The sequence below is a fragment of the Hirundo rustica genome, chromosome 9 (genome assembly GCF_015227805.2).
Source record: "Hirundo rustica isolate bHirRus1 chromosome 9, bHirRus1.pri.v3, whole genome shotgun sequence".
NCBI classification, from domain to species: domain Eukaryota; kingdom Metazoa; phylum Chordata; class Aves; order Passeriformes; family Hirundinidae; genus Hirundo; species Hirundo rustica.
This window is the reverse complement of record NC_053458.1, coordinates 20804894-20818492: the sequence shown is the minus strand read 5'-3', so window position 1 is coordinate 20818492 and position 13599 is coordinate 20804894. Positions and strand designations below refer to the sequence as shown.

At 40.9% G+C, this 13599-nt stretch overlaps 1 protein-coding gene across 1 annotated transcript in view; it reads right to left on the bottom strand.

The window, feature by feature from the left end:
* The window catches only part of NTNG1 (netrin G1), a 150476-nt gene that overhangs the window by 70953 nt on the left and 65924 nt on the right, over window positions 1-13599 (bottom strand). The window lies entirely within an intron of this gene.

Genomic DNA, 13599 nt, shown 5'->3' with positions numbered 1-13599 from the left:
GAATAATTTAAGTGCAGAATCACAGAACATTCTGAGTTGCAAGGGACCCACAAGGGTCCCTAGACGGTCTGTGGGTGTGACTCCCAGTGGCTGATGTGGTCTTCTCAGAGGTGGGTGGCCAGAGCTGGGCAGTCCTGAGCAGAGGCAGCTGGAAAGGAGCTCTTAGACCTCAGATGGTGAAAGGCAGAGGGGACCTGGCCTCTGGCACTGGCCTTGGAGCAGTGAGTGGGTGGACACGAGCAGGTGACGTGGACATGAGCAGGTGATGTGTGTGGACACGAGCAGGTGACACGTGTGAACACAAGCAGGTGATGTGGACATGAGCTGGTAGCGACACATGTGGACATGAGCAGGTGATGTGTGTGGACACAAGCAGGTGACGTGGCCATGAGCAGACAACACGTGCGGACACGAGCTGGTGACACGTGTGGAAACGAGCGGGTGCCATGTGTGGACATGAGCAGGTGACACGTGTGGACATGCATACAGGCCTGCCCATCACGGTACCACCAATGCTGGTTTGCCCCCAGTGCCAAAACAGCTCTGCCATAGGGCTTAGTACTTGTCCTAGCCACAAATTATGTGACAGGGGACAGGAGACTTCGTGTATGTCATTGTGAAATGGGGTTGCTGACACTGCTTTGGGAAGTTTAAGTGACAAAGGGCTGGTAGTTTTAAAGCCTTGTATTTTCAAGTCTTAAAATTCTGACCTAATGTCAGATGAGAATAAAACAGTGATCGCTTTTGGCCTTCAAGTGCTCTGGAACATTTATTATTCATGTTTGTTTTTAACAAATACCGGGTAAATCAAAGAATGTTCACACAGAAGCTGCAGCGTCCACTGAGAGGCTGGGAGCATGTTTTTGTTGTCTATGAAAACAAGACATGCTGGGGGGTCGAATTTGATCCAGTGGCTATAATATTACATGTACCAGAAGAACTAAACAACTTCATTTATATTTTAAATGTTTCAAATCAATACTTCCCTTCATATTCTGCGACCCTCGCCAGGAAACTCTCATAACTGAAATTTTAAAGAATAGATTTTAAGTTATGAATAATGTAAGGCTGTCATAGGGGAAAGCAACAGTGAAATAATGCTGACAGAAACAATCAGTACAAGTTTATACTGAAGAACAAATCTTAGCAATTTCAAATTGCATAACATAGCCTTTAAAATCCTATACAAACTTTTCAGTTTTCCCTGAAATGTCAAGCAGTCTTCCTCATCCTGTAACTCCACTGGAAAATATACAAGCTGTTTCTGTTTCTCAAAGACTGAGCTAATCTCGAAGTAAAATGTATTAATAGGCATATATTAAATAAATAGCTCTATGAAAAATAATAGAGCATGAATAGATGCAGGCAAAGAAAGAGCTTAGATTTGAAAAAAAACCCAAAAGCCTTTAAAACAAGGAGGTCTAGCAGCATCTGTTTCTCAAGCAGCAGGTTATTACCAGGAATAGAACTAGCAAGATAGGACAGGATCCATTTTGGGGTACAGACAGTCAGATGGTGAACAAGAGCTTCCTTGCAAATAAAGCATTCTTCAGGGCATAAGCGTGCTGTTCAAAATGAATTGAGTTTTGTTTGCACACTGACAGAGAGTTGCCATCCATTGAAAATCAGAAGAGGTATTTGTCCTGTAGACCCGCTGAGTAGGAGGAGACACAGTGCCCTGAGAGAATCCTTATAAAAATGCTTGCATGACACAGAGCTTTATCTTTAATAAATTTGGGCATAACTATCAGAAACTCCCTGAATTATGCAAATAAAAAATCAAGAAGAAAAATATAATGGCCACTTCATTAGAAAATATATTTGCAAGTAATACTTCTGGGGATGAAGTAGTAGGTATTGTTTGTGTCTGATGTGTTTGTAGCTGTTTTCTCTCTCAGACAATGAGGGCTGCAGAGGAGGAGGAGGGACACAGCTCACTGGGATTTAGGATGGTGCCCACAGCAGTCATGACCTCCCTTCCCACCACTGCTGTTCATTGTCATTCCTCATCTATTCTCATGCCTGCTCAGCATTTCTTCCTGTTGACCTACACAATTCAGGAGGGGGGAGCATTACACAGGACTCAGAAGTGTCCCCAGATCTTGTTAAAGCAGTTACCTGCTTGCAAACTGGGCAAAAAACATCAGGAGAAAGAAAGGGCAGCATTTGTAGATTTTCTGGTATACACAGATTTATCATGATATATAGCAGATTGACTGAGCCAAATGACTTAGTAGCCATATAATCATATGACAAAGGGAACAAGCTTCTGGCATCTGTTCTTCTAACAGAAGTTTGTTGTAGCTTTTTTGGTAGTAGGGTGTTGTTTTTTTTTGTTTGTTTGTTTGTTTGTTTGTTTTTGAGAATGCAATATTTTTATTGCTCTTCCCCACCCCGTGCAAATCACTCCTGTATTTTGTCGCAGTTTTACCCCTTCATAATATTCTCTGGGTTTTCAGATGCTGACCAACCTGTAAAGGTAAAGAACTCTATAAAATAAGGAAAAAAGTCTTAGTCTGTAACAGGTTTCTCTTGAGATGCAAGCACTGCAGAATGGGAACTCTGAGAACACCCCTGACAAAACAGCTGCCCCCTCTCAGTCTCAACCAGCCCCTGCTCCTGTGGCTGTGAGGCAGAACAAGTGCTCTGCTCTCCCCTATGCCTCAGGGCAATTCTTTCACTTTTCTTGCTCGACTAATGTAGTTATACCAGCTGAATTTTTAAACTTTTTTTTTAATATGCTAAGTTTATGATGATATAAAAACTACACATTTTATGTATTAGGAATTAGGGGGAAGCTCCTGCATACAGGGCACTGAGACTGGACTTTATGCTGTATTAACTGTGTTTGCATTGCAGCATTATTGGCACAACTGTCCAAAAGGTCTCTCTCCTCTTACAACATGCACTCAGCCCATTTTAAATTGCTGAATCTTTTTCAGTGGCAGTAAGCTCTTTTTTTTTGTAGTCCTAATATGTGCAAGAGATTTTTCAAAAGCCCTGGTATAATAAAACACAGTCAAAATTTCCAAAATCTTCAATTTTTTCCAAGAATCAGCGCTCAACCACTGTTACATAGTTTAAATGCCAAATGTCTCTAAAAATCCGTGAGTGATGTATCAAGTGATGCTCTTTGGATGAAGCCTTTCAGAACATATGTATCTCCTCTCCACAATTCACAAGCAGGCTGAATGTCAGCCACACACTTCTTGTGCATTTGTTAGTCAAGCCACGGGTATGACTGTACAGTGAGGAAACCAGGGGACACTAAAAGTATATCCTTTGGAATCAAAACACATAACCCTTTGTCATTCCCATGGCATCGCTGTCTTGCATCTCTCCTATTTAAAGCATCTATATTTTATGAAGCACTAACAGACAAACAAACGAAACAACATATAGACCACAAAGTCAGCATTAGTCTCCAAAAGTAGCCACTGGGAAGACGAGATATTTCAGGATCTGCTCTCTCAATATAGTGATTCAGTATCTTTAAAAACAAAAAGTTCGGATGTGTATTTTAAGGCATCAAACCTAAAGCATATTTGTACATGTCAGAATGGAGGCTGCTGCTGTCACCCACCTGGAAGGATTACTGTCGGAAAGAGTCACCACACTGAGGGTTACTCCTGCAGTGTCTAACTCACCTACCTGATGAGAAGGTACAATGATGAAAACTGCTTTGGGTGTGTAAGGGTTCTTTTGAAACTTTCTTTCAAACACGTGCAGCAGAGGGGAAATAAAATATTATTTTTCATTTTACTTTTAATTTTATCCAATTCTTTCTCCACTTCCCTTTTACCACTCAGGAATAAAACAAATGGAGGAGGAGGATGAAGCCCTTTATTCACCCCTGCCCCAACCAGCCTCCCATCTAGCTTCTGGATTAGGTTAAACATTTTCAGTAGCAGGATATTGCAGTTAATGACACTCAGATTGTTTGATCTTTAGCTCATTACTAACTGTAACCCACCCTTCTCAAACCACAGCTTCCCATCTTTTAATTCTTCTCCTGTGCTGCAGAGGGGAAGGAGCTGCCCTTGCTGGCAGACTGCAATTCCTATGGGACACAAGTGATTAAAAATGTAACTGGCTCCTTGCTGTTTTGCTGTCCTGCTGGAAGAATTATTTCAGGGGCATTCAAAGGAAGGAAGGCATGGTTCCATAAACTCAGGATCTTTAATGAAGCTTGTTAAATGATAAGCAAATTTCTGCATTGACGAAGTATAATAGCTTTAGTTTTTTATTGTAAAGGGAGATGTTCCTCCTGAAGGTTTCCGTTCCTTCTTTAAGCCACACGGCAGCGACTCCCCATGCACTTCACCTGAAGGAGTGATGATCACATCATGGAGCAGAGACTGAAAGGCAGTGAGAAATGAGCAGCTGGAGGTACCCTGGGATGAGGGAAGGAGGATTTCCCAAAGTGGGTCACTGACAAGAGATGCCTTGTCATACTGCAGCTCTCTCCCCTGGCCCAGCTGGCATTGCTGCTCCCTGTTCCTGCTGTCTCCACTCCCCCAAGGGAGCAGAAGGTTGTGGGACCTGCTGTGCTCTAACTGTGGGGCAGAAATGGCAATTAAAAAAAAACCCAAACTTTTTCAGGTCAATTGTAAGTGCAATGGTTGCACTTACACGGCAAAATCAACAGCTCTAGTTCTATCTAAGGGAAGAAACAGCCCACAGTTCAATAAATACAAGAAAAATCTAAGGCAAATGAAAGATACCAGCTACTGAGGGAATGAATTTCATGTTTCTTCTCCTGCACAAAAGGCTGCCAGGGTTTCCTGGACTCCAGTGCACGTTCATGTGCTTGGACTGGCTTTTCTGAACAGGTCTAAACCAAAACACGATAGAACCATTACCAAATCAATTAAGTTAAATTACTATCGTTTTGACAATTTCAGTAAACACCATCCCAGCATCTAAAGATCCTGAATGCACAAGAGAATTGAAGGGGAAAATAAGTAAAATCTGTTTTACCACATATAAAAGTCAGAAACAATAAACAGTCCTGCAACTATTCTGTATCTGGTAACTTGCATTAAAATATATATAAAGTGTTCTGGGAACTGAAGCAATGCTTCAGTTCAATAAAACTAATATAATTAAAGAGAAAGAATCCTGTTTTTCCTTTGCTTGCAATTTCAAATGAGAGCTTCCTAAAACTTCTGGCCATTGCTAGAATCCAATTCAGGACCTCTGCTTATCAGATTCCCAGCTCTGGCACCATGCCTTTGAGGTATTATGACGTGCTGCTCATCACAACATCCCTGTCTATAAATGCTCCCAATAACTTTAAAGTGCAGACACCCCATTTTGAAACAGGCAGGTGTTCACTGTGAATCAAAATGGAGTCACCAAACACGTGCAGCCTTCAGCTGGCGCTTGTTTTCCGGCAAGGTAGCAAAGGAAAACGTGTTAGCACAAAAAGTCTCCTTGTAACATTTTAAACTTGGAAAGCTTTGCAGGACAGCGCACCTACACAATGCCACAGCATTTTGAGACCCTGTAGACCACACATCTTATTCTGTAATTCATTCTGGGACTGAGAAACTGCCAAGCTAATGAGCTCTCCTGCAGCCTCTTCCCCTGCAGGTGCTTCCCTGGAAGCACAGTCTGAAATCAGACACTGCCATGGCAGATGTAACCTTCTGAACAAACACCAGTCCTCGCTCCCAACGTGGTGGGAGCAAGCCACGGCAGCACTAGCATCTGACTTTGATGAAATCACAAACTTCTTTTCCATTCAGACAGTGGAAGCCAAATTAATTCCTCAGCTTCTTTAACGCTGAGAGCCACATCTTGGGAATTCAATACAGGAACATATTAATCTCTCTGATAGGTGATAGTGCAATATATTACTGATGGGGGAGCCAGCATGGCAGCACTGTGACAGTGACCCTGACCAGCAGATGACTGAATGGGTAAGGAGTGAAGGAGCTGCTCTGGCTTGAAGGCACAGCCTCAACTCTGGCAGGCAGTCCTTCACTCTTGTCCCACTGCTAATTTTCCAACGCATTACTTTGTCGCTTGCGTATCCAGGAAACCTCATTACGAAGGTATGTGACAGCCCCTGATAATACATGTCTGTAGCAAAATAATTGATCTCTCTTTGCAGTGGTGATCTTTGATGCTCATAGGGCATGGGAGGTTATTAGATGGCAGGCACCCTTTGATGGTCTCCAGCGTAATACGTTCCCAGACAGCAATGTGCCACCTATCTATCACTAACAAAATAATGTCAGCCCTGAAAAAGGGCCTGGCAGTCAGGGTTAGGGGAGAAAGGGGGTGTAATTATATTTGTGGATGAAAAGATGTCTTGAGAAAAGTGTGCAGACTGATTATTTATTGGCTTTACAGAAGCACTCTACACAACATCAGGCTCTCCAATACGGAGGTTCACATTGCTGTTACAGACTCTGGCCTTGAAATCAAGTTCAAGCTGAAGAACAAAATTACCTCTTACAATATGTGGTTTACTTCTGAAAATGAAAAGGGTAAGAGACATATTAGCAATGTTGGCATTAGTGGAGGCAGCTGTTTTTAGATATTTGGTATTTCAAGGATGTGAGTTTAGCATCGTTACTAGAAGTACAGCTTACTATATTCCTCTGCTAACTTTCCAACAGTGAGCAGATGGTTACCCTATTACCAACCACTTTCATTTAACATATTGTAATGATTTATATACCACATGTCAGCAAGCAAAGTAGAAACAGTCGATGGTAACTAATTAGTTGAGTGTGAAGATACATATCTCAATGTATATATCCTTATTGTAATAAAATTTTATCTTCTTGGTTGTTAATAGGTTTAATGTGTGGTGTAACAAAAATACTGGTGGCAGTTAAACGCGAACCATCATGTCACTTTACCATTGGGACAGTATTGGTATCATTAACATTTCCACCAGCACTCCCTTACATGCCTGTTTTATGAATGATGGTGCACAGAGGGCAGATTATAGCAATCCACTGTGCTTCTCTACCAATCCTTCTGAATTGTATTTCAAACTACTTTATAAATCTTAATATATCAGATATTGGCTCATATTACAGGACAACACACATCTGGAGAGGGTGGAAGTGGGAATGCTGCTTGGCAGAGAGGAAAGGCACCCAGAGCTACCATAAAGACAGAGATGGACAAAGGGAGAAATTAAAAGTTTCACAAGGTCTTTAAGGGAATTTGCAAGGAAGAAACAGACAACTATTGGCATTTACATGAACATCAAAGTCAAAAGATAGACTCAAGGGTTCGGAGGAAGAGCATAATTTCAGAAACCTGCCCTGCACAACTAGAATATGGGCAGATGCATGAACCATGTATCACATTACCCATGGTACGTCTCAAATCCTGATCCGACGTAACCCCCAGTATGAAGCTGTGGATTATCTGCCTTATCCTTATCCTGAAATGGGCTTTGTTCACTTTTTAGCTTATTTCAAAATGGTGGCCATCACCCCAGATATGTCAAAATGATTGTTAGTGAAGTACAGCTGGGTTACTCCAGGGTATAGCAGCATTTCCAGCATAAAAGTCTGGAAGAACTGTTGTGTGAGCAACCAAGTGCTGTCGACAAACTGACTCTAAGGCTCCAAGGACTCAGTATGCTGCAAAAATTACAGGTGGTCTCATTCAGGAGTGGCAGTATGTCAAGAAGTTCAGGAGTTCTTGCTCCCTCCTAATGTCATCAGGACACCTCTTGCTACTCAGCATCCTTTCATTTCTACCAAACCCCACAAATCTCCCGGGACACAGCCCGTTCTCCTGCGAAGGGCTGCAGCCAGCGTTATGCTTTCCCGCATACGTCAGCAGCCAGACTTTCTCTTGGGAATATGACCTGCAGTGCAACTCCTCGTCTCCTTTTCCCTGACCATATTGCTGCCTGCTAAAATTCCAGCATTGCCATTTGTTTCTGTAGCTCTTGCCTTACTTTTCCATGGACAAGATGGTAATCTATGGGAACAGAATTACAGCAGTGTTGAAAACATACCCTGTAGTTCAGCCCAGTTAACAATATGCTTCACCTGTGTTTTACTGAGGATTTTTCACTACAGCCTGCTGTGATCAAATAGGGACTGTGATGATTCCCTTTGTGAACGGGTTACTAGTACTTCTGAGCACAAAAATCCCAGAGGTGGACTCCAGAAGGGATGGTAGGAAGGGTCTCGCAGACCCCACATAATGATACTAGTAGACCTTAACCTTTACTAATTCGCTTTCTAGTTTCTGAATAGGTGTGACTGTATCACTGGACTTAAGAGAATTGGCTGGTTTACATCAGCTCTATCATACAGACATGAGACAAGATTAACAGACTGAGAGGTGTGGGTTTTTTCTCATTTTTTTTAAACAGAAGCTGGGATAGCCTTCTGACTTCTGTCCTTCCTCCCTCCTTTTTTCCCTTTTATTCCTTCTGTCCTCCCTTCCTTTTCATCACTTGTTTTCCCTCATTCCTCCTACATGCATTTGAAACTGAAGGGGTTCAGGATGGCATTTGAAACTAGCATCAGGACTGGTCTCTTGTTTCAATACTTGTCTTTTAACATACAGGGAGTGATACAGAGCATACTATGGCACCATTCTAAAGGGAAATGAAAGGAAAGGCAGTGGACTTAACTCTTCTAGTTTCTGATATTTCCCTAGATCACAGCTGAATGATGGGTTATTTATTACAGTTACCAAAAAAAAGGAAAAAATCAACAGAGAGAGAGAGAAACATCACCTATGTCAAGAGAAAGTATGTGGATATTTTGGGTTCAGCTACTACGTTCTGAGGCACTTCACACACAGACAAGTGTTCAGGAAAAATCAGCTCCAAACCAGATGCAATCAGGTAGTGACATGAACAAAACTAATGGCAGGCAATACCACCACACTGGTACCCATGGAAAGGATCAGAATGTAAACTTAAACCCCCAAACAAACCTATGCCTAAAAAACCGTAGTTCCTATTACTTGTGAAATAGTTGGAAATTTTTAAAATTTAATGTGATAATATGTTGTACCACTCCAGCTTTAATTTCAACCAGAAGGACATCCCTGTGCCAGGAATCATTTTTATATGTGATACAGGAGATCCTTAAGCTTATTTCAGTGTTTGTGTTAAATTGCAGTCTTTTCAATTGAAAAGCTTCAAGGAAAGAAAGTTTCTGCAAGCTATTGAAGTCACTGAATTTATTCAGAAAGGCTCTTTAGATTGCTTTTCAGCATACAAAGCAATACAGAAAGAAAAATCCTCATTTCTTTCATCAGGGTTTTCATCTCTACTCCTTTAATATTCAATAGCAAAATTAATTATACTACAAAAAGGCTTGGTGCCTCTCCTCAAAAACCCTGATCCTTCATGATACTGAGCTTCCTTGAAAGACAGCTGTGGGAGATCAGTATGGAAATACTTGGTGTCTTGCAAAAAAGAAAAGATGACCAGATGCTAATGAACAAAGGTGGTGAGTGAGACCTGGTGATTTAAACCCATGGATTTCAAAAGCATATAGCAGAATGAGAGTCCTAGACAGCATTCAGCTGCTCTGCTCCCCTTCCAGCCACTGCAACTGAGGCCACACTGAGCTGATGGACAGGACTTGTGTCACCAGGATGGAGGGTGGAAATCAGTATTATCCAAACACAGGCAGGAGTAAAAGCTACCCAGGACATCTGTACTGAGTAAACCCCTGGAGACTGCTCATGTGTGAATAAACACCATGGCCGGTTAATTATTTCAGTTCCTGATGATCCTAGGTTTGCTTACAGAAAGTGAAGAACCATTTTCCTTAGTGACATATTACAGTAGATATATTAAAAAAGCAAAAATTGCACTTGGGACATACAGATCAATCGACATGCTCTTAAATACATATGTTTCTTTTTCTTTCCTGTTCTCTAATGGGTTTATAATTTAATCAGAGAAACTACTAGATTCCTTCCAAATACTAGTGAAAATCTCAAAGGAGAAAAGCTGCTTATGCAAGTATTCCTGCAAAACAAAGAGTATTAAACAAAGTATGGTAAATAAATATTAGAGTCAAGAATAGTATTCAGTTGTCTCCTCAAAAGCTTGAAGGCTACATATCTTAATATTGATGGTCTGGTTCTGAGCTGAACATCAATGAAAACATTTTCTATTATAAATAAAAGCATCTCTATATATTACCGCTTCTCTAGGGCAAAGTTCTGCTTTTGGGTAAATTAGAGAGGGACATTATCATATAGTGTTGGCAAGTGTATGACAGACTAACACAGCGATTTACTCCAATTAATGCATCCCCAGACTGCATCTGCAGAATAAGCCAGAGGAGGGGAGCCAGCACAGCCCAGCCTGCCTGGTGGGACCACCTGCCCAAAGCTGCAGGCTGGGCTCCCACTGGGGGCGAGGGACCTCACCCACCCCACATCCACCACAGCCTCAGGAGCAGTTCAGGATCACAGCTGGAAGGACGGGTGGGCTGACCAAAAAGCCTAAAAAGCCCCAACCCCCTAAGCAGCAAATTTATTTTCTTTCAGATTAATTTATTGAGATGCTGAGATGGATTTAAATTTAGAATGGATAATGTGAGAGCGAGGCGCTGTTAAAACTGAGGTTACTTTTCATTGTACTGTGAGTTAGAGCCTTCTATTGCAGCTGGAACTGCAACCGTGGCTGAGACACCGTCAGAAAACCCTGGGGCTTAAATACAGAAGCTTCAAGGTGAGAAGAGTATAAAAATAAATTCCAAAGGGCTTAATAACATTGTGCAGAGACTGGATATTCTGGTGTCAGAAAGAAACTGGTGGCTCTTAGATCAAAACCCAATCATTCAAAAGCAATAAGAGCCTTTGTTTTACCCAGCCAGTCCTTCTTTCACCCACTGGGACCATGGTTTGTACAAGCATCCTGAATTACAGTTCATTTACAGTGTATAAATGTACATGTCACTGACAATATAACAGAGCAAAAATACTTTAAAATTAACATGGTTAAACCTTCAGCAGTCTGATCCAAAATCGGCTAGGAACCTTTAGCCTGACTTCAAAGGAATTATTATCAGTATTTTAGTGAACTTCTCCTACAAAAATAAGTTTAGAACTGGGAGCTGTACCTCACTGCTAGCTGCCAGGACTGTCCTTCATGTGGAATTGAAGACAGGCAGAGCCTGCAGACAGGTCAGGCCACCTCTGCAGGCAGCACAGTGAAGGAAACCTTCCTGAGGCTGTGGCACAGGACACCCTCTGATCCTCCGCAGCAAGGCCAGAGGAGGGGAAAATGTCTTCTCTTTCTTAGCTTCCCATTCCAGAAGACTTTATTTATGCATTAGTCGACCTTTCTAGCTGTTAGGACCATCTTGCTTCAGCAGTTAATTAACACAAGTGCCATAATTTAATACAGTTAATGCTACTTTATGCCCTTTAATGTACCTTCCATTAGTGATATTATTGTAGTATTACCCTGTAAATTAAAATAAGATCAAGAATAAGAGAGGCTCTCTTTAATTAAGGTACTGGCACACTGCATCGTCCATTATTCACTAGAAAAAATCACCCTGATTTAGTGAAGCAGACCATCAGTAAGGCAGAATTAGTTCATGTGGATTATTAGGTTTCTTGAATAATGTGAGCACAATGGGGTTGCTGAAATTGCTAACAGCCACATTTCCTTTTTTTCATCACCTTAATAAATACACAATGGAAGTGGTAAATTGAAGAAGAATAAACAGGTGGTAATAGAGGAGGAAAGACATTCATTGAGAGTACACAGGTTTTCATCTCTAATGCAACATACATCAGGCTTATTTCACACCAAAATGCAAAGCAATGGCAAAACAAACCTACATTAAGTGGGCAAATCTCCTACCTATAATTCATTGTGAAGTATTAACCACCACAGTATCCTGTATATTTAGCATAGTGGCTTTAAGATAGATGCTTTTCACTGTCATTAACGTTTAAAACAGAGTGTGAAACAAATTACATTTTATGCTGCCTTTAGAAATATGCTCATATGAGCTTTGGTGATTTTAACTATACTTAACCTACAGGTAATGTTTTTCAGAAGAAGGACTAGCTTTAAAGTGTGTCTGCCATCCCTCATCCACTACAAGTCAAGCTCCTTGGTAACCTCCGTTTGTATCCTGTCTTCATGGAACAATCTAGTCTAGTTTTACCAAATTTATGTAAGTAGCTGGGTCTCAAAGCCCTGAATGTGAATCTTGGCAGCAAAACAAAATAATTTTGTAACAATTTCCAGTTAACATTCTAAATTAAGGAGCAAGAGCTGGGTAGCTCAGCTGAACTGGAAAGAGTGGCACAACTACCCTGGTAACCCTTGCTTCCCTCCCCTGGTTCCCTTGCTCAGGGCATGCCAGGGCACATGCTGGGAATGTTGATTGGGAGACTCTGGTGGAGAGAAGCCATAAAGTTTCTGGAAGAGACAAAAAATGCTAAAACTAGGTAACAGTGGGCTTATTGCAAGTTACAACTGGTGCAATTAAACAACCAGGGGCTGTGTGTTGCAGCTCCACAGCCACTCAGCAGCAAGCAAGCCTTGAAGACTTTAACAAGGAAGGCTCACTAGATATTGAAGGAAATGGCACCAAATCCCAAAAGAGCTGTTCTTCTCATTAGCAGAAAAGTGATAAGAATTCACATGAATCTAATCTAGTGAGGTACTATTACACATCAGATACTTATTTTAAAGCACATGTCCAATTACTGCAGCATTTAGACAACAAGCATCAGCATCAGATAAGTTCCCTGTACAGTCACGCTTCATTTCTATAGCTAATTTTTCACAAGATTGGTGAGCCCCAGATGTGCTCAGAAGGTTTCTGTTTCTAATTTGCATGCAATGCACTCTTTTTTAATCCTTCAGATGCTTTCTTTGATAAAGTAATGATAATCTAATTGAAGTCAGACTAAGCTCCAAATGGGTTTTTCAGGCGGGGAACAAGCTTTCCTTAAAGCCTAAGCACCTACAAATCCTGAGCTTTAATATGATGCTTCAGTAGAGCTAACCTATGCGGAGCCCAGGGGAGAAAATATACACATTAAATAGGTGTTTTTTTTTTTTTTTTTTTTTTTAATAATATTGAAACTAATTTGACCAAACTATTTCAAACAGTATCTTAAGCTGTTCAGGATCCACTTATCCATCCCAAGAGACTTCTGAAAAATATTTTACAATGTAATTAATGAGCATTGCAAAAAGAATTCTGAAACCAGCAATATGTATTTTAGATTTTCAAATGTTGGACTAGTAGTTCTCTTATGTATGGATATATAGTTGGTGTAGACTGTAACTGCATGTTAAATCTCTGGTCCTAAGAAATGTATTTTGATGATTTTGATTTTCACTGCAGGAATAATATAAATATAGCCAGCACTGTTTCATATAATCACTGTCGCTATTTTTTTTTCACTCAGTTCTGGGTCTGCAAAGAAAGTCCCTGGCTTTCTAAAATAAATTAGCTTTTCTGTTTATTTGGATACATAGATTCTCTTAAAGAAAATGTTTTTAAAAAGGAAGTCCTAAACCCTATACAGGAGAAATAGAGGAAGAAGAAAAGGTATATTAGACTGGTGAGTGAGTATATTAGACTGGTGAGTGAATTGCTAGATCTC